The sequence below is a fragment of the Bufo gargarizans genome, chromosome 1 (genome assembly GCF_014858855.1).
Source record: "Bufo gargarizans isolate SCDJY-AF-19 chromosome 1, ASM1485885v1, whole genome shotgun sequence".
NCBI classification, from domain to species: domain Eukaryota; kingdom Metazoa; phylum Chordata; class Amphibia; order Anura; family Bufonidae; genus Bufo; species Bufo gargarizans.
The window spans coordinates 729,847,708-729,873,702 of NC_058080.1; positions in this window are offsets into that span (position 1 = coordinate 729,847,708).

The following is a 25,995-nucleotide window of genomic DNA, read 5'->3' on the forward strand; positions in this document are numbered from 1 at the left end:
CTATTAATCGTTTTCTGCAACACTATCCCTGGCGCATGAGCGCTTGCCACATCTCTTCCTACGCTCAGCTCACAATACAATGGTGGAGACGGCACGGGATGCAGTTGGCATTATAGGGCTGTGACATCACAGGGGATGGCTATCTGTGAATTGGCTGCACGGCATTATGGCTCATCTTGCGTTCCCGGGCTTGTCTCCTCTATACTTAGTTTCGCTTTGTAACACGTGCAGCCGCCATTTTAGGAAAACCTGATTTGTTACCACAAAGCAGGAGGAAAAACTGATTAGTTGCGAATCAAAGTTTTCCTAAACTTCAGCCCGAATTTCACTTCGAATGCTTCGATCAACACTACACAGGACTATCAGTAATATATAGTAATGTAGGACTCTCACAGCAGGCAGTGTACACAGGGACACCCTTGTTCAGGACTGTAATGAGGAGGAGTTTGTATGGAACACGGGTTGAACATCCCTCACTTGGCTCCTACTACTTCCATATACCATAGCTGTATGGAGCGGTATGGAGCTGTAAGTTTCTTCTGACTGTGATTGCCCTGGAATAAAAAAGGGAACTGGGGTGTGCCATTCTAGCAGTCTTTGTGTAATGACCGACGTCACGCACAGGGAGGAAAACAGGGAAAGCCCTGCCCAAGGGAGAGGGAAAGGTGGTGACCCCTAACTCACCTTGCGGCTGGCACCTGACTGCCCTGACGTCCCTAGACGGGTTCCTCACCCGTGCGGCGATCACGTGCCTAAACCCTGTCTTTCCCTGAAATGAGCCCTAGATAGTGATAGTCTTTCCCTAGATGAGCCCTAGGTGGGATCGCTAGTCCGCACCACTGCACTAAGAGGGAAACACCAGGGAGAGGACAGACAAATACAGACAAACACATACACCCAGGTGGGCGACCACAGCAGTCCACAAAGGTCCAACAGGGATCCGGAGGGTAGCGTTCTGAATCAACAATCAGAGAACGCAGCAACGCAGCTCCAGTGGGTCAGAATAGATGTCCAGGCAGGAAGCTCTATCTCTGGCAACCAGAGAAGTGTGAGAGAGGAATATAAGGAGGTTTGGGAGTGCTGGACAAGGAACAGCTGAGGAGAAGGAGCTACGGATCCCTGAGTGAGCCAAAAGGGTTTGCAAAGCAAACCCAGAAAGCTACCTTAAGGAAAACAGCCCTATCTTAAATAGAGCGTGCAGCCAACCGCTGCGACCTCCTGACCCCGGGTATAACGGAGTCAGGCGTGGTTCTCGATACCCTCGTGACACTTTGAGTCCCCACGGTGTCAGGGGTGGATTGGCCATAGACCTTACAGGTATTTTATGATGGACAGTGGTATTTGGCTCTGTTGGGGTAGTATAATGTGCCACAATATGGTATTGCTGGCTCTGCCTTCCATCAATTTGTACCCAGCTACAGAAGGGGGCCACTTTTAGAATTTTTTCCAGGGCCACTTTAAGTTCCCAGTCCAGCCCTGCACGGTGTTATTGGTCCCCCACTGACCTAACATTTTTCGTCAATCTATAGGGTAGGTCAAAAACATGGAATAGAATCTTGTACAGGCTTGAAAATCCTCTAAAATCTAGACAATCCTGTATGATCTAAACAATCCTCTGCATTCTAGACAATCCTCTAGAATTTAGACAATATTGTATGATCTAAGCAACCCTAGACCTTCTTCTGAAATACAGACAATCCTATATGATCTAGTCCAGGGATGCTCAACCTGTGGCCCTCCAGCTGTTGTAAAACTACAACTCCCATCATGCCCTGCTGTAGGCTGATAGCTGTAGACTGTCGAGGCATGCTGGGAGTTGTAGTTTTGTCAACAGCTGGAGGGCCGCAGGTTGGGCATCTCTGATCTAGTCAATCCTCTACAATCTAGACAGTTCTTTACAATCTAAATAATCCTTTATGATGTAGACATTCCTCTACAATTTAGACAATCCTGTAGGGTTAAGACTATCCTGTACAATGTACACAGTCTTTTTAATATTGAAAATGTCTGTACATTCTAGACAACTCAGGACAATCTAGAAAAAATATTGTACGTTTCAGACAATCCACCACAATCTAGACCAGGGGTGCTCAACCTGTGGCCCTCCAGCTGTTTTAAAACTACAACTCCCAACATGCCCTAATAACTGTAGGCTGTCCAGGCATGCTGGGATTTGTAGGTTTGCAACAGGACAATCCTCCACAATCTAGACAATCGTTTGTATTGTATACAACAAACACAACAGCAGAAATCTATCTCCTGCCCTGATAGTTTGCTACAATGTATCAGTGCATGTAAATTTATAAACCTGGAGTTGATTTTTTTTTTTTTTTCCTGCTGAAGATTGTCTAGACTGGAAATAATTGTAGCAAACCCTCAGTTATGAGAAATATTAGGTTTGCATAGCTTTTCAGTCTTTGGCTATAAACAAAAATGGTTAAAAATTTACCAATAGCAGAGATTTTTACAATTCTGAAGAGCTGAAGCACAAAGTCAATTAGTAAGCTGAAAAATGTTCACTAGACTGGCAACCCTCTTCAGCCTAAACTATTTGAGGGGAAAGGTTGTCTAGACACTCTTAATGATAAAAGTGTCAATTACATCATAGTGAATATTTTATCCTTGTGCAGTTTGGGTCAAATATTCTTTGCTTATTAGTTTTTTTAATGTATCTTTAAAATGCTTACATTTTCTTTTACTGATACAGAGCTCCAAATCTGCATGCATATAGAGTTATACAAAGGAAATTCTGTCTGCCTTCAACCACCACTAGATGTAGCTCAGGAGCTTACTGCATACTGTTTTTACATAGAACCCAATAATAAAACAGTAGACTGTAAACTGCTGAGCTCCCTCTAGTGGTGGCTACAGAATGTTATCATTTAAAGAAGTCCCACCATACAGTTTTTATTTTAAATCATTAGATACCCATTGTGCAATTATGTATAGAGACATAGTATCATCTCAGTATCTTGTTTCTTTCCCAAGTTTTCTTTCTGTTCTTTGAGGTACATGGTCCAAGAGTCTCTGTATTTGATAGGAGGTCTCCATGTCCTGGTGCCTACAAGTATGCGTCAGTCTCATGATGCTGCTTTCTATGCCAGAAGGAGATGCAGGTGCTGGATGAGCTGCTGTCCTCCCACAGAATGGGAAGAAACAAAAGAGCTGCAGGTAAGTTCCTGTCACGGCCTTTAGTGTGCGCCGTGACATGGTTGCCGTGCATGTAGGTGCCTCCTGCTTTCTCCAGGGGCCTGGTGCCAGAGGGGTTAATTATCTAGCTGGTGGGGATTTAGGTGTGTCCTGGGTATGGCCGCTAGGTTTATATTGCCTGTGGCCTCTTGGCTGGTGCAGTTTTCCTCTAGCCTTGCTGTGTGCTGGAGCTGTGCTCCTGCCCGGCCTCTACCATCTGCCTAGCGCTTGAGGGCCGCCTTGTGGAACATCAAGGTCACCATGATGTCTCCCCTATGTTCCCGTTGTTCACCTTCCCTTCACTACCCTTGCATATGTTTTGTGTTGTTTATGTATGGGTGGTTGTTGTCTTGTCTAGTGGTTGTTACATGTCTGGTCTGTTGGTGTTTATAGTCCAGCATGTTTGCTAGACATGTCCCCTGTGTTGTGCACCTCCGGAAGGGGTCTCAGGGTTCCCTGGAGGGGGAACCACAAGTCAGTGTGCAGCTCTGCCGGGGGACGCCATGCATCCTGTCCGCATGGTGGTCTGGTTGCCGTTGTTGTCGCGGCAGGTAAGTGCGTGTTGTCTGTCGGCTCTTGCCTGCCCATTTAGTAGCGGTGCACTGTCTGTCCCTTCTCTGGCAGCTAGGCCAGCAAGGTCTCTGGGATGAACAGGTTGTGTCAGCCCCTTTCTCTATTTGAGGGATTATCAGGGTCACTCAGGGTCCTAGGTTTCCTGGGTATGAGCTGTCCTACCATCCAGGTCCACTCATACGGTGAGGAGTTAGTGCGAGGATTAGGGACGCTATAGGAGGTGACCTGCTCCCTGATCCCGGCCTAATTGCTTTCCTGTCTGCTCCTCATTGTACAGTACCGTGGGGAGTTTCCCCCACTCCCCACCATGACAGTGCCAAACAATAATGATAATGACACTGGAGAGCACAGTTTTCTTGCATTACTCCAGATATTATTTTATTTTATTCATGGGATGACCTTTTAAGAATTAAATTAGCATAGAATTTTTTACCTATTAAAAAAATCTAAATGATTCTCAAGAACAACTAGTCTGTACTAGGTAATAACCAGAGCTTCACTACCACATTTACTTCAAGTGTACTGCTCACAATAGAGTTGCGCCCCTGCACGAATCGGCAGAAGCTTTGATCCGGGCTGTTTAACCCCTTGGATGCCGATATCAATGGCAACTGCTACATCTAAGCATAAGGCTTCATGCACACGACCGCGCCGTATTTTGCGGTCTGCCAGATGTCGCCCGTGTGCATTCCGCAATTTACGGAACGGGTCGCCCATAATAGAAATGCCTATTCTTGTCCGCAAAACGGACAAGAATAGGACATGTTCTATTTTTTTATGGGGCCACGGAACGGAGCGTCCCCATTGAAGTTAATAGGTCCGCATCCGATCTTCAAAAAATGCGTCTCGGATGCAGACCCAAGCAACGTTCGTTGGCATTAGGGAGGGAGTAGACTCCTGTTTCCCATCAGCACCCTGCAAATGACATTGTGGGGTGTGATGCCTGTGCATAGCAGTCCAAAGCCTAATCATGGCCCAGGCCTTCCTGCTGTGTATCCTAGCAGGGCACGCCTCTCTGGCGCAGCCTGCTGGTGACTCTCAGTATAGTAATCACTTGTACTGCTTAGAGAGGACCTTTCACTGGTCCTGACATTACAGGGTAGTACCTGGCAGTGTAGGGCATGTTAAGTAGCTGTCAGTGCGCTTTTTTTTATTCAGATCTGCTGCTCCGTTCCCCTGATGTGCCCCCGTTCTCTTTTGCCACCTTATATACTAATTAATAGCATAGGTGCAGGGAGGAGGAGATGCGAGTGTTTCTCAGGGGGTCTCTCCTTCTCCCTTGCTGTGAGCGTACAGGGCGGCAAAAGTGAACGGGGGGCACAGTCGGGGAACGGAGCAGAGTATCTGAATAAAAAAAGCACATTGACATCTACTAATAAAGCCATATACTGCCAGGTAGTAATATTGTAATGTCAGGACCGGTGAAAGGGCCTCTTTGCAGTTCAAGTGAATTATAGACGCAATCAAAAGATCATCTTCTTTGGGACTGTTAGATAGTTTAAAAAAAGTTAAAGTTTTATTAAATTAAAAACATTCCAAGTTAAAAAAAATATACCTTTTAATGGAAAAAAATAGCAAAAAAAAAATCCCCTCCATATATTTGGTATCACCGCGTCTGCAATGACCTGCACAACATACTAATCATATAATTTATCCTGCACAGTGAACGTGGTAGAAAAAAGCAAAACAATGCCAGAATAGCTGCTTTATCCTCATTGCTACAAAAAGAAACAAACAAAAAAAATTAATAAAAAGTGTGAAAAAGTGTTATGTACCCCAACATAAAACCAATAAAAAATACAAGTTATCACGCAAAAATCAAGCTCTCAAACAGCTCTGTAGAAAGAAAAAGTAATGGGTCTGGGGATGTTGTAATGCAAAAAAGTTTTCTTCTTTTTAAACATTTTCTTCTTTAAAAATAAAAATATGTAATTGATATCACTGTAATCGTACTGACCCAGTGAATAAAGTGATTATGTTATTTATGCCAAAAAATGAATGCCGCAAAATTCATAACGTAAAAACTAAGCGGCAGTATTGCTGTTTTTCCCATCCTCTCCAAGAAAGAGTTAATAAAGTTAATCAGTAAGTTATGTGTACCCCAAAACGGTGCCATTAAAAAATAACCCCTCATACAGCTACATGGACAGAAAAAAAAAAAAAAAGGATAGCTCTTGGAAACGGTAATGAAAAAATAAAAAAATAAATATAGTTTGGTTGTTAAAGGGCATCTGTCAGCAGTTTTGTACCAGTATGGCTGACCTGTTGTATGTGTTCTTGGCAGCTGAAGGCATCTGTGTTGTTCCTATGTTCATATGTGTCCGCATTGCTGAGAAAAATGAAGTTTTACAATATGCAAATGAGCTTCCAGGAGCAACTGAGGTGTTGCCGTTACACCTAGAGGCTCTGCTCTCTCTGCAACTGCCGCGCCCTCTGCACTTTGATTGACAGGACCAGGCAGGTGTGATGATGTTTACACTGCCTGGCCCTGTCAATCAAAGTGCAGATTGTGCAGCAGTTGCATATATAAAATCTTCATTTTTCTCAGCAATGCAGGCACAGATGAACATGGGACCAACACAGATGCCTTCAGCTGCCAAGCGCACATGCAACAGGTCAGCCGGTGTCATAGGTACAAATCTGCTGACAGATGCCATTTAAGGCCTCAAAACAGGCTGGTCACTGAGAGGTTAACGTAACTAACCTTGCCCATTTTTTCACCCAGTTTTCAAAAATTGGTGGTGCAAAAATGAAAAAAAAAATATAATAATTTTTGTAAACGGACCCAAAAAGTATCAAAGCCCCTATTTTGCGACTTTTTGAAGCCAGCATTCTGGAGTGCAGAGTGTGATGAATGTTGCTTTTGACAGCTGTTCTTAGATACTTTGTTACCTCCTTGTGTCACCCATGTTACAGGCTGTTACCTGGTTGGGAGGGGACGTGGTTCCCCCCCCCCCCCCCCCCCAGTTCTCCGGTTCCTAATTACGGCTCTATTATTACATAGTTACTAAGAAACCGGAATGTTTGCCTCTAAGCCTGCGGATTACCCAGAATGTTTTCCTTGCATAACTTTAAGTATGAAGAAAAGCTGCGGCCCTTGATGAAGAATGTCTCCTTGCTAATACAGACTTGCCCAATATTAGCTGTGTAAGCTTGTCTGTGTATCTTACCCTATAGGGCTTTCCTTTCCATCTGCTGTTTCAATATTTGTGTGGACTAACTGTGAAAAGAGAAGAACTTTCTCCGGGTCGTCCCGCAGTCCGCTCAGCACATCTGGAATGAGAGGAATGTCAAAAACGTTGGAATTTACTGGGGAACACACGTGAAATAGCCTTTCGTTAAGCAGCAGGGGAAATCTTTTTAAGGCTTTGGTTTACACAATCCTACATTTCAATGTAAATGGTAACGGAAGATGGCTGCATGTATGCAGGACGTATTGTGGTTCCCTATTTATTGCGTGCATGACATTCCAGCGTAACCACCTGTTTATGCAAACTTTACATATAGCCCATGTAGGCTTAAGGAGCCAACGTACAATAGAGAGGCGCAGCCGCCTGAAGGATTGTGTAGGGGTAAAATTCACTGTCGGACTGGGTTTTCCTTGGGTCCACCAGAGATGATTCTGAAATCCACCATCCATCTGTACAGAAGATGTGACGGCCACTTATATTACATTGTGATCTTGGTACCTATCAGATTGCACCCACCTTGCAGATCACCAGGTTATTTATCAACCCATATTTTTGACAGAATCTGTGATGGAGGTGTAGTACCCCAGAGGGGACACTACCACTCTTACACCTAGCTACTGTCTCTAATGGCTAGCAGAGAATGTCATCTGTGTATTTATTCCAGGTTCTCTGATACAGTGCCTTAATAATATTGTTATGTAACTTATGTGTTGTATTACATGCACTGTGCCTGGTTGTCCAGCTGGTGGCAGTGTATCTGGCAGAGAGAGATCTTTAGGTAGAATGGAACTTACCTTTCCATTCTCCCCCCTTTTGGACAGAAGTGGGCTAGTCCTGCTTCCTACCAAGGGGTGGGTTGCAGGAAGATAGAGTGGAGTTGAGAGTTGGAAGTAGACAAGGAATGGCGCAGTGAGGGGAGTGTCCCCCCCCCCTCCTGCTGCAGGAGCTCTGGTAAGCAGCTTGTAGAGCACCCCATGTCCAGGCAGTTCATAGACTGAGTATTACGAGGAAGTCAACGGCCAAAGTTTATTCAAGTAAAAACTGTTGAACTTTACCAAGTCTGGACTTGACTTATTCCACCAACTACAACTCCTTTATTGCTACAGAGCCTAACCCCAGGGAGCAACCATATCTAGGTAGGAGCACCGTGACACAAACTATTAGGGCCACAACATACCACTTGGCATTCCTATACAATGGGACCCTGATCGGGCACATTGCAGAGGTCCCTACCAAAGCCTCTCAATGACACAGATGTGTATGACGCCTTAATCACTTGTCCTAGATTCAGCACTATACTGCTTTTTCGCATCGTCGTTTGGCTGCCTCTGTCTCGTTATTAAAACCTGGTCCAAGCAGTGGGGTGCTTTCTGCTTATTCAGTTGTCTACCAGGGTCTCAGCCCATTGGACACCTAGCTCGGCTGCTTCTACACTCATTTCAGCTCCACTGCTTCAGCCCTGCTATACCAGTCTTCAGTATCTGCAACATCAACTCCGCTATACTGACTTCCAGTACTCTGCTATATCAGTCATGTGACACCAGTCTCCAGTGCTCAGTGTAGACCAATCTCCAGTACTCTGCCACATCAGATTCAACGCTCGAGTCTCCAGTGCTTTACTGCATCATCTCTGCTACAGGGTCTCCAGTAATCTGCTACATTAGCCCTTTGTTCGACTCTGCTACATCGGACTTTTAGCTCTGCTGCATTGGGTCTATACAGCACCTCTACACCAGGGTCCTGAGCAAATAAACCCCCCTCTATAACATCCATATGCCCTAATGAACACCAAGGATAGGGTGCCCTCATGAAAATCCCTTTATTGGCCAGGGCTGTCTGTTATACATATGGGCTAAGCTCTGTCCATCGTCAGATTTTTTGGCCTCTTCTGTGAGAGGGAGGGATAGACGGGCTATAAGGCATCTTCAGCTGCTGTAGCTTCGCCATGGAAGTCAGAAAATGCCACTAAGGGTCACCATCTTTAGACGTGCATTTCTGTCCCTTCCGTCTAGATCTCTGATATGTCTCTATGACCTGTCAGAACATTATTGAAAGGATGCACACAATGCATATAATGCTGGTGACTTCTTTGAGACCCCTCATGGACCAGTTTTTAGACAATTTTCTGAAGCTTTCTGGACCGTAACCTTCGCACCCCGTATAGTTACTACTTTTGTTGCACTGTTTCTCCAACTCTCCACTGTTCCATTTCTTCCATGGTCATGCACTTCCATCACACTCCACCAGGGGGCTCCTCCAAGTCCATACAAGGCTGAGCATCAATCACACACAACTCCCTTCCTATAAACCCATAACCAGTAATAAATTATCCCGGCCCTGCACCCTCTACACATTCATGGTGCCCGCGATATGCAAAGCCCTTTATACATACATGTCGCTGCATGCTACACTCCTGACCCCATTACATTCATAAATACTCATTAGACGTTATGTAATGCCTCTTGCATTAGACTGATCAGAATATAATATACATCCTTATGCAACCAGTCTAGACCTGAAATGTCTACAGATCATTCGAAATCACCAGCACATTCATAGGTATTGATCTGCTGGTGGATCCACCGAATGTCAAATCTCTTAAAGGGGTTGTGCCCCGAAAAATATTCTACATTTTTCAAACCAGCCCGTAGATGTGAATACTTTTATAATTAAAAATCTAATTCAAATGTAGTGTACCCACTGAGTTATTCACTGAAATCTATCTGTACAGCAGCCGTTCAGGGGTGTGCCTGTGTGGAGTGGACTGCACCCACCACTGTGTGTGCAGGTCCTACCACCACCTAGGAGCGATGGCTTCGAGGAGAAAGCAGGTACAACTAAGCAGTTGCTTCTTTGGAGTAAGAGGTGACCCCTGTTGTGTAGAGAAGCTGGAGGACTGCCTGAGAGTGGAGGAGATGGCAGCCAGAGCTGAAATCAAGAGGCTGCAGGAGAGTAGAAGTGATTAAGAAGCTGCATCTGTGAGGCAGAACTACTACAGAGCCAAGAGCTGCAGTGGTCAAGAGGTGTTATCTTATGAGTGCCTTCCTTGACAGTGGGGTAACTGTCAAGTGTATGCACCTCCATATTGAGAGAGTATAACCATCAAGTGTGTGAAAACCTGTAAATATGTTTAGGATGTAACCAGGGGCAAACTGGCCATAGGGCCACCCAATCCCTCCTCACTGCCATTAGCCTGGTATACTACTGGGTGAACTACAGGGGTTATTGATAGAGGAAGTTCAGGTAGCATGCTGCAGGTAGGACTGGCTTGGTGTTGTGGCCCACATCTCACCTCCTAAACCTTCTGCTCCATATCCAGAGACAATTGGAGTAAGAAACTGAGAGGTCCTAACCAGAGGCGAACTGGCCATAGACCCTACAGGGAATTTTGCCCATAAGGCCATCCGAGCCCTCCTCACTGCCATTGGCTGGGTATATATTACTGGGGGAACTACAAGGGTTATTATTAGAGGAAGTTGTGGCCCACATCTCACCTCCTAAGTCCCCTGCTCCATATCCAGAGACAATTGGAGGAAGAGGAGGACAGGTCATAGCAGCTATTGATGGCCTGCACAGACGGGGCAGCTTCTGGGGAGGTATTTTGTGCTACACTGTGGTATTTGGTTCTGTGGGATAGTATTCTGTGCTGCACTATGGTATAACTGACCCTTATAACTTGTATTGGCCTCATGTACTTATTTGGACGTACCTACAACATTGGGCCGTAACCACATACCTTTGAACCCTGTACACATGCTTGATGCAGCTGCCATGATTGATGATGATTTCTAGTTAGTAACTTCTGCAGCTCAGGAACGTCCGTCTGCTATTACTCTGCACCATCTCACAACCTGCACATTATAATCCTATGGAGAGATTTAGGATATTACAAGCCCAATGAGGAACTCTCCTCTGCTACATCCATACAAAGAGGTATTAGAATCTAAAATGTAAGCCTCCTTTCTGTCTCCAATAAGCCTTTTCCTCTGTTCTAGAGTATGTGCACAGATTGTCTGATGAGGCTGGTGTGTGGGTGACAGTAAAATGAGTTGCTGACCACAATCCTAGCTTCTAATTGAACTGCGGGCTGAAGCCGAGCTTATAATCTTGGAATTCCGATAATGTGTTTTCTTATAATTATTCAAGTTTGAAGAATTTTAAATATTACCCACTGTGCAAGATCAACATTCGGCTAGGGCGTGTGAGAAGGAATTCAACAATGGGAAAGTCGATACCTATAAAGTTCTGCAGTTCTGCAGGGGGATGTGTAAAACAATACAAAAAATCACAAAAGTTTATTTTTTTGTACTAAATCAGGATTCTATTACATGGCAGCATAGGATGAATGGCATGTTCAAGGTATGTTATTACATTGTCCTGGATGTCAGATGTCGGTTTAACCATTGCAAGAAAACATTTCTTATAATTCACTTCACAGGCATAGAATCGTATGAAAATACTCAGAAACTATCACTAATAAGTATCGAGGCTAAATATAAAATAGAAGGACTTTATGATATTAATTCGCAAAGCACATTTCAAATGATAAAATTCTTACTTCCTACAGCCACCACCAGGTGGAGCTCAAGAATTCAAATGTACAATATTATGTTGCAAGCTTCCTAACTCCACTAGTGGTGGCTGCAGGTAACAGTATGTATCCTTTAGATCTATCTAATATGAAAACATCTACCGGTTTGGGGGAGGGCGCACATTTTTCTTCCCTCGGGGAACGCCCTGGTCTTGGAGCTCCTGCCTGCTGGTCCTGTGGGCACAAAGACTCCTCTGCAATATAACAAGACACTAGTATCATTATAGTACCTTGGGGGCCTGTTAAAGAGTTTGCAAAATTAGCTACTGCAGAACCTCATAATACACACCTCAGATGCTTCAGAACCTCATAATACAAACCTCAGATGCTTCAGAACCTCATAATACAAACCTCAGCTGCTTCAGAACCTCATAATACACACCTCAGCTGATATAGAACCTCTTAATACACACGACAGCTGCTGCAGAACCTCATAATACACACCTCAGCTGCTTCAGAACATCATAATACACACCTCAGCTGCTGCAGAGCATCATAATACACACCTCAGCTGCTGCAGAACATCATAATACACACCTCAGCTGCTGCAGAGCATCATAATACACACCTCAGCTGCTGCAGAACATCATAATACACACCTCAGCTGCTGCAGAACCTCATAATACACACCTCAGCTGCTGCAGAACATCATAATACACACCTCAGCTGATGCAGAATATCATGATTCACTGATTCTGGACCTTCTAATTTATTTTCTTTCTCTCTAAAGCCCTTAGGATGAAGTTGCTTTCTTGGCTGTAGATTGTCTCAGAGATGAAGGTTCTCTGAGTTTGAGCCTAGTTCTGAGGAGAATGCACAGGTAGGGCCTCACTGTAGCATAGCTAGACCAGAACTTAACTAACCAGGGTGCGGACCCAGACCCATGTCCTGGCAACCTAAGTGGATGAGTCAAGAGTAAAATAGATGACAAAACATGACAACAACTTACCTTTTGCAGAGAACCTGCTCTAGGGTACTGAAGAGCTACTGCAGAACAGCTGATCCACGGGGTGCAGAGTGTTGGATCCCGCCAATCAGATATTGATGGCTTATCCTTGGGATAGGCCATCAATATAAAAACACTGTACTGACCCTTTTAAGGGTTTGTCCTATTAAGCCAACTTATCCCCTGTCCTGTACATAGATGATGAGTGTCAGATTGGCTGGGGCCCCTGCCAATTATGAGATCTTGGGCCAGTGGTCCCCCTTTAAATAAAGCAGTGGTCATGTTGCTGCTCCATTCAACTGTATGGCGCTTGTCCCATAGAGTGGAATGGAGCAGCGGACACACATGCGTATATGCCAGTCCATTCGAATGGGAGCATCAATGGGGCTATAGTAGTCAGACCCCCACCAATTAGGCCCTTTTCCCCTATCCTATAGGGTATTCCCATCTTGGGGGCATATCTCTAGGTCTGATAGGTGCAGGTCCCACCTCTGGGAGTCTGTGACCTGCACCTATACTTAGAATGGAGCCGGAGTGGGCATTAATTTCTATGGAGGGGCGCGCTCAGATATTTTCTGCAGTCCCATTGAAATGAATGGGAAGCGCACTGCGCAACGCAGCCGCCATTTCATTCACTTCTATGGGGCTTGCGGAAATAGCCGAGCCAACGCTTGTCTATTTTCGGCTCTCCCATAGGAATGAATGCATGCACGGTGTGCCCTCCGGTACTCTGCGGACTCCAGAGGTGGGACCTCCACCTATCAGACATTGGGGCCATATCCTAGTGACATATGCCCCCCAATGTCTAAGATGGGAATACCCCTTTAAGTAAATATGCTGCATCCTGGAGATTTCTTCATCCCTGATTATTACCGTTGAAAATTTCGAAATTTTTCATCTTTTTTTATGGACTGGAGCAGCTCGTCCGTTGCCCCCGGATCAAGTTGCCGATGCAGATGTCCAGCGCTCGCCTTTTCTCTCCTCGCTCAGGACAATCCAGAGATACAAAAGTTACATAAAGACATTTTTTTTTTCTTCTCAAGGAATATTCGATTACAGAACGCTGTCTTTCGAGCACCTTGGGGAATACTAAAAGGAAACACAGCTGAGAACCGCTGTGGTTTGATTCCTCTCCAGACACTTTGAAAGTATTTTGGCAAAAACAATTTTTTTTTTTTAAGTAAAACTGTTTCCTTTGGTAAAACACCCAGAAACGCAGGTCTCGCATTGTTGTATTTTGACAGATAGCCAAAAATTTAATAAAAAAATAAAAATCTGGTTTGTGAATGCCATCCGTATGGCAGGGAAATACATTTTATGAGGAGTCGCCTTGAGAGCGGAAAATGACTAATATCTCAAAACTGTTTCTGCTGAGAAAAATCATTTACGTTCCTTCATCTTTAAAGCCATTAAATGGGCAGAAAGGAAGAAAATCTGTCTCTGTTGCCCATAGCAACCAATCACAGCGCAGCTTACATTTGTGAACAGCACGATAAAAAATGAAAGCTGAGCTGTGATTGGTTGCTATGCGCAACAGAGATGGATGTCCATAAATCTCACCCTATAGACTGGACAGAGACCACTTTTTGACCAGAGGGGCCTGTAAATCCCCCCGGATGGTGACAGTAATTAAAGATTGGGAAGTTGTGTATTATCTTTTATTATCTGTGGTACTTGTCAGTCATAGTATAATCTATCAGGACTACAACTTCAGGCCAAGATTTAATTTAGATAAGGATTTCACTAATTTAATGGGATTTTCGGCTTATATCCTTTTGCTTATATTGTGACGGACTAAAATGATAGGGTAGGGCTGTAAATAAAAATTTCAGAATCAAAGGAGAAAAATGTCCTGCCAAATGGGCAACGATGTTCATCTCATACCCATCCAGCAGGAGGACAGTGATGTATATGGATGCACTCTGCCTGCTGTCATACGTACCAACATTGTAGGTGGCATATAAGCTCTGCCCAAGAACACTCCCAAACCAGCAAGGACTGCCCGTGGGAACTTAAAGTTTGCATAATGACTGTGCTTCTTTGTACAATTATGAAAGCCTCTTTCAGCCATATTATTCCCTCTCACAGCTGCACATCTAGATGCATGTCTCTCAGAAGCAGGGAGCGTCTCTCTTCTGTGGAATCTTACAGCACTGTACAGCTGTGACATCCTTTCCATTGCTTCCCAGGGATAGTGGCTTGCAAAGGAAACAAGAGGAACGAGGGTGCACAGAGAGGCTTCAGCCCACCTGTAGGGCACTTAACTGCTCATTTGCATATCACTTAAAAATACTTTGTACCCAGAATGAAGCAATAGACTGCTAAGTTAAAGGTATCATTAGCTTAGCCCTACAAGTCATTGTGTCTGGTTTATCAGTGAGTTTCCTGGTGACAGACTCCTGCTGAATGGGGCAGAGGTGGAATACCATACACAACATAAATGCAGGGGTGGTGTCATGTCGAATAGTGCCGCCCTGTACTTACACCCACACCACTAACCCTAAATCCATTCTAAATGACTGCCCCCAACTGGTCGATGGTCCCTTACTTAACTAAATGCAGAGGCCTAAACAAAAGAGGTACAATAACTGGCAGACAACAACAGAACCAGAAGGCAAAATGCTTCGCAGAAACAGGATATAATTACAGTGTCAAATATCAGGCAGGGTCAATACCAGGAGGAAACATCAGAAACATAATCGGTAGTCAGAGGCAAGGTCAAAGTCAAAGCAGAAGTCAAGATCCAGGAGTTTCGAAATGTACAAATGATAGTGTGGCAATGAAAACCAATCCCAGGCACCTACGGCCAGCAGCTTCCTGTTTACATCTCCCACTAACAGGAAGCATGTGATGCCGGTACAGACCCTGATCTGCCAGCGGTCCCTGCTTCCTGATAGGCCTCAGCAACAGAACGATCCTGGCTGCGCCACCACAGATAGGCCAGACTCATGGACAGGTAAGTACGTGACAGGTGCCACTCTTTTTGGAAGAATGCAGCCATTTTCTTCCTTTTTTTAACCTCTGGACAAACCCGTTAATGTCATTAATGGGCTTTTCTTTTTAAAGAGGACTTTTCGTGGGATTATTTATTACCAACTGTTTTGCTTGCCAGATGTGCACCCCTACTGCAAGCAGATATATATATTTTTTAAATACCCCTCCTTTCCGCCACTGTGCTCCCCATTTAACCAACCATCCTGATTCTCTGATGCACATTTGCCTCTCCTTTTTCTGCAAATCCAAAGCAATGCTGCTGCAATCTCCGCATGTATTACGTGCTGCAATGCGTGGCTGTAGCGGTCACATGTTGTTGACGTGACTTCATTGCAGCTGCCATGTAAACCAAGCCTGGCGGGGAAGACAGGAATGGAACCGCTGGATCTAATTAGTAATTAATGTTTGTTTTATTACGTTACCCCAGACAACTTCTTAAGGAATTGCTTTGAAGGTGTTGATCAAGATCATAAAAAAAGTTAGACAAAGACAAGCAATGTAATAAAATAAAATAAAGGTTACCTACCTGTTAGATCCTTCACAGCTCCAGGGCGGTTGCTCCGGTGCTCCCCTCCGATCCTTGTTTACTTGCTGCAGCAAAGATGTGGCTGTCTACCCACTTGACTGCTATAGCCAATCGCTGGCCTCACCAGTTTATAGCATTAAACCACTGAGGCAAATGATTGGCTGCAGTGGTCATGTGGGCAGATGGTCACATTATCATTGCAGCCAAGTAAAGAAGACTTTCAGGGACCTCCATGCCATGGCAAGCACAGTGCCATATTAAATACTGGATTCTATAACCTAGAATTCATCAGTTTTTCTACTTCGATCAGGTTCCCACCAGCCAGAACATACAGGTACCTGAATTTCACCAATGATTGATGATCTATATGGAATGAGGCTGTTGGTGCTGGGAGTTGTAGGTTCACAATAGCTGGAGAGCCATAGGTTGAAGACCACAATCATAGAGACAGATCCTTTAAATGGCAGCTCAGTTTGGGCTAACTCTCCAGAGACTGCGCCAAAAAGGGACATGTCCGTTCTTGGCACGATGTTCCGATAGATGTTACTGGAAGCCGTTGCAGGTGTCTGCTTGCTGTTTAGCGCTATTCAATGAAGCTAGGCTATCAATATCAGATCTTGGTGGCTTGACGCCCAACACCCTCACTGATCAGCTTTTACCTTATAGCTGTGGAGGCAGAAGTCAGCGCAGGAACTACACAGCTCAGTCCATTGTGCACTGGACAAGCTGGTTAGTGCTCGGCTTCTATTGAAGTGAATAGTAACCAACTCTGTCCACTACACAATGGATAAAGCTACAACTTAAGGACTGATTGTAGGGGTGTGGAGTGTCAGACCCCTGCTGATCTGATTTTAAGGATAGGCCATCAATATCAAAATTTTGGACACATTTTTTAACTTACAGGGGGAAAATCTCCTACAACATACACCTGTAATGTCATCGATTTCAGGAAAATCAAGTATGTTAATATATACATGGTGTACTACAAGGACTTTTAGGCAAAATATATTTTAGGAGCCCCTCTACAATTGTTGGAGGGTAATCCATCCCTAATAATGTCCAATTAAAAATATGATTCTTTATCTTCACCATACAGTGTCAAATAGGAGCAGCAGAAGTTCACTACTGGGGGAAGAGCTATAGGCAAAATGCTGTAGAAGTGTTAGACCAGGGCACAATTTTTTTATCAAACAGGGAAGCAGACATAACTTTTAGCTTTTTGTTTTGGGCTTTATAGGGCACCTGTAAGCAGGATCGACGCTATTAAACAGGTATACTGCCTGGTAGAGTGGATCCTGCTGATTAAAATAATACCTTGTGTCTTGCGAAAATTGGTAGCAGCGTTCCCGAGAAAAAAAAAAGACTTTGTGCAATAAGAGTTTCAGTGCACCAAGAATTGAGGCCTACCCCCTTGGTACACCTCAGCTCCTCAGATTTCCTGTGCTGACCACACCCCTCATTCAGCGGAAGCCCTAATTTGCATAAATAATAAAAGTCTTTTTTTCTCAGGAGCGCCATAGCTATCATTTTACCAGACGTATGCTTGGTTTTATTGGGGTTGATACTTTCTGACAAGTGTTCTTTAAAGGGTCTGCACAAACCAAATTAAGATGTGTCAATATTAGGCTACAAAGGTGAGCACATTAAAAATGTTTGCAAAAATGTATATTTTTGGGCAAATAATTGTAAGCTCCACTCACTGATAATGAAAACTTTAACTTTTCATCTCATCACAGAAGTCTTTGCTGACTATCAAAACTTGTTCAATGTTTAATGAGGAGTTTAGTAGACAACTAAACAAATTGTAAGTCTTTTCCTGAATGGAGCTTGAATTGTGCAGTGACTTCCTGCTATGAGAGGGGCAGAGAGAGCTGCTTTTCTAGAAACTGTGCCGTACAGTCCTTTTCTGATGGGATAGGGCATCATTTTTCAACATTCTAAATATTCTGTGAAATATTGGTATTTTACAATGAGGAAATTCTATTCTCACCTGGTCTTTATATAGCGTGGAATTATCTGGTGAGTTTTTTGGATTAGAAACAATATCACTTATTGTGTCATAACATTTCCAATAGCATCACTTACCAGAAATGTTTTCTTTTTTAATTGTTAAGTATAAAATTATCCCTCTGTTCGGTCATCTGAATCGTACCAAAAGCAAAAATCTTGTTTACCCTGGCCATTGTAAGAGGAGAAAGAGCTTAGCTTAGAATTTCTTGGAGACGGTAGATATAATTTTATTTGCACATGGCTTCTTCGGAAGCTAATGGGTTTCCCTTGTTTATCTTGATTTTGCAGTGCTCGGAGAGCTGTAACTTACTGACTAGGTAAGTTGTGTAGGTATGTGTTTGTATGTATGTTTTGTCTTACAAAATGTATTATGTGCTAATAAAGAAAATATTTATTTGGTAAGATGTATATGAAGTACCCAAGAACAAATTGTTGCAAATTGCTCTTGTTATGTAAGGGTATTTGATATTTTAATGTCTTGTAATACACCAAAATATCTCTGTATGGATCAGTCGGGGTTAATAATCCTGACTCAGCCCCTGTAGGAAGTTAGGAGATGGACTTAGGTTTTCCCCTAGCTCAGTTAGTTGTATGCCAGCTAAGGAAGTGAGAGGGAGCTACATGTGCTCACCCCTCAGAGAACTAGGCCTGAACTCTAGAGAACCACTATCTCTGAGAGAGCCACAGAGAGAAAACCATCTCTACCTCACCGTACTCCAGAAAGAAAGAGTAGGGAAAGAACTAGAAGGTGAAGAATCTGCATGACCGAGCGTTAGAGTCAGTCAGTAAGGTATTTGCTGTTTAAGGCTGATAGAGACTTTACTCCTTTCACATTTGGACACGGTCTGTGTCCTTAAACTGTACGCCTCAGCTGGGAATTACAGCCACCATTGCAAGAGTAATATTGCCAGCCCTAGGTTCTGCAGAAAGAGAGAGAGACTTTGGAGAGAGGGAGAGAGAGAGAGAGAGAGAGAGAGAGAGAGGGAAGGAGTACTACAATTCCCATTCTGGCCTATATCCATACATCTGGGAAGATTTGCACTGTCAACTGCATTTTGATTCTGTTGGATGTACTACAACTCCCATTCTGCACATTAGTAAAGAGACGTTTATGTTCTACACCTGGCCTGGCTATTGATTTCCGCATCATTTGAGGGCCACAGCACTTACATCTCCTGCCTTGCACCTGCATTAAATCCAGTACACCAATGGCACCACAACAACCAATAGGTGGGAACCCCAATATCAGGATGTACCCTGAGGGAAGTAAGGGTGGGAACCCCAATATCAGGATGTACCCTGAGGGAAGTAAGGGTGCGCCCTCATATCACTGCCCTGGCCCTAGGGAGCAAAGGTGTGAGGATTGCTAATGTGAATAGTTATTGCAGCCAGAGCCACTACCACTCACATCCTCCTGGGCTCACTGCATTTAACACAGATAAATTATAAAATCCATTCAATTAAAAAAATGCAATATGGTCCCTTCGTAATAATATACATAATCCCTACTCGTTTGAAGGGTCCCTGGACAATTAGTCATAAAGTGTCCTCTTGCTGGATTCCCTAGTGATCAGCAGTAATCAGTGAGGAAATCAGGGATTAAGTGTTCTATGTTCCTGCAGCTCCCCCACAGGAGAGATGAAGCATTACACAGTGTCTATTCATATTAATAGGTTGTTTCTGTAATACAGGCCAGGCCAGGCATTGGTGGACTAGCCATAGACCCTACAGGGAAATTTCCAGGTTGGCAGATGCTCAGGGGGCCACCCACGTCCTCCAGCCAGGTACATGAGGATCTGATGCTCTCAGCATTAATTAATGAAGGAGCATCATGAACTTATGCACTTGGCCAACGGCCACAGGTGCCTTCCTGAATTCAACTGCATTGCCACCCTATGGACAATGATACAGTTTCATACTGTGTCGGGGACCTCAGTATTTTGTGCTGCACTGTGGTATTTGGTTCTGCTGGGGCGGTATTTTGTTATGCACTGCGGTTTTACTGGCCCCACCCACTTTCTGTTGGCCCTGCCTACATGTGTTGGCCCTGCCTACTTATGTTGCCCTATCTTCTGTCAATTAGGCCAGTTTTAAGATTTTTTCCAGGTTCCCTGTCTGCCCCTGAGGCCAGGACCTCCAGAGAGGCAGAGAGAGAGACTCTCTTTGTAATCCCTCTTAGCTTTGGCCAAGACACGAGAACCACAAATCGAAGTCTTGCCCTCTGTTATTTTTCTTAATAAGTTGCATGGAAATGGATTTTCTAAACAAGACAATCCCTGCAACATTCAGGTTGGAAGGAAATATTTTTTTGTTTTTGTTTTAAAAAAAACAAGATCAGACCCCAAAGGAAAAACAAAAGCCTTTGATTTTTTTAAAACTGGTTTTGCTGCACAGAAGCATATTTGGGATAATGCTACAACACGCTTAGAAGGATATTTTTGTGCCACATAATATGCACGTGGACAACAAGGAATGTGATTGCGACACAAAACCTTGGCAGCCGGGCGCCTAACCTGACTGTGCCCAACAGACTGACTGTAATGCATTGGTATATAAGGCCTATTTTACATTTGCGTTATGCAGATCCGGCAGGCTGTTCCGGTCACTGCCAGGCGCTGCCGGAATTCCGCCCCATTAACTGTAGCGGTTTTTGTCCGGCTGCTTCTCATCATGTTTGCCAGATTGTAGCCCAGATCTCCACCCTTCCCCATTATAGTTAGGTAGTGTCCGGCAAAAATCGTACTCTTATCAGCCATTGAAGAGTAGCCTGCAGTGGAATCCAATGACTTGGCCCCTGACTTGGTCGAGTCCTCCACCCACCTCACCTCCCCATGGACGTCACTTCAAATGCCAGGGGGCAGCTTAGACTTTGGGTCACAGAGTTGTTTTTGTGAAATGGATACCCAATGTGGTTGAGCACCCAGCCGACACATACGTATTTAGGGAGGCTATTCCTGATCGCTACTTATCCTTTATATCATTGGGAATCTATGGAAGCAAATATAGACGCCTCCGTATTTTCGGAGGGGTCGCACAGTCTCGGCTGCTTAGTGTTTATTTTCTTTTTTCATTGCCTTGTGGTTTGTAACTAGCAGCACCTCAAGTGTCGACGGGAACGTGTTTATCCTTCCAAAATGCTCCTTCACCGTAACGACAAAACAAGACAAAAAAATATTGACTAGCCGTATGGCCAGTGGGGAGGGGTCGCCGGTGGCCATTATGTTGTTGTGACTTTGCAATGAACCTTATTGTAGCACAAGACGGGATTTGTCCTCTTCCTCAGGAGCAAATACATTTTGGTTAACCACATTGGCCAACTCAGTCAAGATACTTATGTCAACTAATCCATTTTCTTAACAAAGTGGCATTCTTAGTTTCTAGGGTAACAGACAGGATTGTAAGTAATAAGGTGTTTATTACCCAAGCCGTAAATCTTCGCCTATAAACATGTCAAACATCCTATTAAAACCCTCTGCTGTTTCAGATCCACAATAAACTCTGTTTAGACTTTTATGGTGGCAGTCACGTTGACGTTGCCCTTTAAATGGCTGTTGATTTAGAAGTTACCACCGGCTCCTGCAACTTTGGGATTTTGACCTTTGTTGTGTTTTCTTTACAAATCCTAAAGCTGGTTACCGTTTTTTAAAGCGGTGTACCTGCTGTGATTTTATACCAAACTGTTATGTACTTTACTTCATTAAGAGGGAAAAAAAATAAAATTCCCGGCGTCTCATGACTCAGCGGGACGCATCGTGCAAAAAATCTCCTGGTTCTTATTTAACGGCTTACTGGAATATTACAAAAAGAAAAACAAAAAAGGAGAGCAAGAGGGAAAGCATGCTCTCATTTAATATTTTTTTATAGGCTCATCTGGGAATTTAACAGTGCAGGCTTAGAAATGGAAGATGCAGAGAGATGGGGCAAATGTCTGACATCTACTGCTGCCTTTCGAGAAGAACTACATGACTAGTCTCTAAGGCAGTGGTCCTCAATCAGTGGTTCGGGAGCTACAAGTGGTTTGCGAACCCCTGCTGTGTGGCTAGCCATGGGAATCCTGAGTGATGACTATATGTTCTGGCAATTGACATTGTTGCAGACCTACCCTAGATATGCCACCAAACGGTGCCAATTTGGATGGTATAATACTAGTGTTAAAGTTCACACTTATCAGCAAATGATTGCAATTTCATGTATTTTGTTTCTCCACATTCTGAATTTTTGAATTGCCAGTTGCTCCCAACCATCACTGAAAGTTGAATGTAGCTCACAACATACAAAAGGTTGGGGACCTCCGCTCTAAAGAGAAGGGGGTCTAAACTTATTTGTGCCATGGACCTCTTTGGAGTTGTGGTGAAGCTTATGGGCCCCTTCTCAGTAGTGTTGAGTGTAAATAGCATTTTCAGGATTAGATTGGCCTAACACAATGCCATTGGCTCCAAGGTCCAACAAATTGATGTTCCCCAAAGCTCCAGAAGAAGACATTCCCATTTGGAGGAGACTTTGGAGCATGTTCCACTAAGATCTATGCCTTATGGAAAAAAAATCAGTAATAACCTATTAGAGCTTATTGATGATACGTCCTGTGTGTACAATGTAGCATAAGAGATTACAATGTGACTAAAAGTGATCATAACGTGTTCTGTATAGAAGGCGGGTGGACCACAGAATCATCTCTTGTGGTCCAATGAACCTCAGTTCGACCTTGGAGATGTCTGCAACAATTCTTATAGAATATGGAACTATCTGTGATATGTGTTGGTGATATGTTCTCCTCAACTTACAAAATTTACTTATGGACTCCAGTGTAGGAACCCCCATTATAGAGTGAAGTTTTGGAGATTATTATCTCAGAAGAGAATGGGTGCAGAAGGTTAGTAAGTAAGTGTGAAAATGTCAAAAGCCTCCATTTACTGTATGTCTGGCAGTAACTTTACTGGTCGTTACTTTTTTCTGACACAGTGTCTTCTTTTATTACTGTCCCATTGCCATTGTTTTAGTGTACCACCCCCACACCCAGCAGTATTGTTTTTTCAGGGCCCATGGTCACTGAATAGTCATAACGATTTTTGGACCAATTATTGGGAACTAGAGTTCACAGAAATGCTCGTTCCCGATAATCGCCTCCATCATCCATTCGAGCAATCGCTCATTTGTCGGCTCTTTGGCATTATTCATCAAGGTGAAGGATGCTCGACTATCGACAGCACATCTCCCAGTGTAATCAACGATGTGGTGCCGATGATCATTAGTCATCATTCCTCCTCATTTACTTTGCATCGGCCTGTGTAATAGGCTTATACTAACAAGCGCCGATTGGCATGTTTATCATCGATCGGCGCTCATCCTGCCTAAATATTGGGCAGTATAATAGGACTATTGAACCTACTCACCGAGTACTATTGTGTTATCAGACCATATGTCACCCCGCCACCGATATTTGAGGGTCAAACCATAAGTACTGATGGCCAATTCATTGTCATTCATGTCATGGTCACCCTCCATGTTCCTGGCACCCCTGCAGGAAAACTACTAAAAGCTACCGTGGATCTGATAGTTGCCTTCCCTCCAAATCACTAAAATGCTCCTGCAGTTAATCTTGCCATGGGCCCCTAACCCCACCATCTCCCAAAACTACTCAAGGATATATACATACAGTGTGGATTATGCTCAGATTGTTGTGCAGAAAAACCACAGCGTAATACAGCACCAGCTAAATAGAAGAGTACACAGAGTGGAAATTTTCAGCAAGGAAACCTACCTGCCATGCTCATTTTAAAATCTGCAGCAAGTTTATTGTTTGTGTGGATTTTCGGCCTTTGGAATGCAAAGGGTGTGATCTGGGGCAAATCAAAATCTGCAAGGAACAAATGCAGATTTTGGTGTGGAAACGCAGCAAAAACTGCACATAAAATCCACATAAATGACATTGCCGTGTGCATGCAGCCAAAAGCTACTGTCACCCGTTAATCTACTAAAAGTTGCTGCAGTTAGTCTGTCCCCAGCCCCCGAACCCCACCAAAAATAATAATATGCTACAAAAATAAAAAATCCGGATTGCAGCTATTTGCCCCCCCCCCCCCAACTAATAAAAGCTGCTGCAGCCAGTTAGTCTGTCCACAGCCCTGTAAGTCGCCCTTTCCCCTCCGAGTGTATGATGTCTTTCATATGCCCGCAGCAGCTGCTGATGCAAAATATTGGGCCACTGAGGTCCTCACTCCAGTCCTGGAGTATGCTACACAGGGAGCAAGACTATCATGCCCTGGGAGGCTCGAAGTCAGATCCAGGTGGTGGAAGACGCTTCAATCCTCCATGGGCACTGCTGAAGATCATCTGCCTCAGGTAAGTTACAATGCATTGAGCTGTGTTACCTCTGCCTGCACAGAACTAGTGACCATCAGCAGGAGAGCTGAGGGGTTACACCTTCACTGACGGAGTGACGTGCCGCATGGGTCATGGTGGTCATTAGATTACAGGTAACAGGACAGTACCATTGTGGCCTTCTCCCAGCTCACCAAGGACAGCATCATCCATTTGACAGCACATAGAGCTGCGCCTATGTCATGTGACCAATGATGGTGACATCCCACGGCCTAGGGAAAGCTACGAGAAGGCCGTGGCGCTCCTCCGGCGCCTTCTCGAACAGCTGATTGTCAGAGGTTTTGGGTCTAGGACTCCCACCGATCAAATACTGATGACCACAGGAAAGGTCATGAGTAAAAATATCTTGGAAAACTCCTTTTAGTGTTAAAAGGCACAGCCCACCAGGAATTTGTCCGGGCCTTACTACTTTCTACTTATCTTGGGCAAATCATTTTTCTAATTGGTCTTTATTTTAAAAAAAAAATTAAAAAAATCTGCGGTTTGTCTTCTACAGCCTTCAGTTTCACTGCATCTGCAGATCATTGCCTTTCCTTCTCAATGAATTCCATCAGAGATCTGCTGTGACGGCTCATTATGTAGCCCTTATCTCTAGTTTTCTGACAGCTCATAAACACTCATTTAAGATAAATTCTTATATTCTAATATTTGATAATAATTGAGCTAAAATGAGTGTTTATGAGCTATCAGAGAACTAGAGATAAGGGCTACAGATTGAGCCGTCAGAGCAGATCTCTGATGGAATTCATTAAGAAAAGAAACTGTTGAAAATGTGACTTTTTCTGCATTAAATAAAGTAAAGAAGAAGAATACAATAATAGAAAAAAAATGCTCTCAAAGGTTTCCATAACATTTAATACATATATAATTTGTCCCCCCCCCCCCCCCCCTATGCCACACTTTACATCAATGGGATAAAACTTTGAAAAGTATGTATGTGCTACCAATTTATTATTGATACACATATGTAAAATATTTTTTTTAGAAACTTTGCCAATAGCCTTAGTTAGACGTCTTCTATTGTTTTGTGTTTACAGCTCTTATGCGGACCTATGTGTCTCCAATCCCCTTGCAGTCTGACCCCACAGTGATATCCCCTACTACTCCATACATTGTATAAGTTAGCAAGAAGTAGGGCACACATAGAAGGGAGGATCAGACTACACACAAGGTTGGTATGTAGTCTGTAACCATGGAGACACATAGGTCTACATAGAAGCTGTAGACAAAAGAAATAATGCATTTTTATTAAGAACTTGCTTCATTTATATATATATATATATAGAATATATGAATAGGGTAAAGCTGTACGAATATAATCTTGCCCATACAGTGGGAAAGAAAGCAGTCTGGCGGCGGATATGGGGTAGCTGGAAATAAAAACACTAGGTGTGACGACGGCAGCTCCGCGGAAGAAAAGGGGGGTTGGAGGGAGAGGTGGGTGGGCATAAAATAAGAGGGAGATTTAATATAGGATGAGAATATGTTGTATTGTATTCTGTATTTTGATAATGAACTGGTATATTGTACATTCTTATCTCTTTAAAAAAAATAAAAATAAGAAATTGCTTCATTTTTGCAGCAATAATACAAAAAG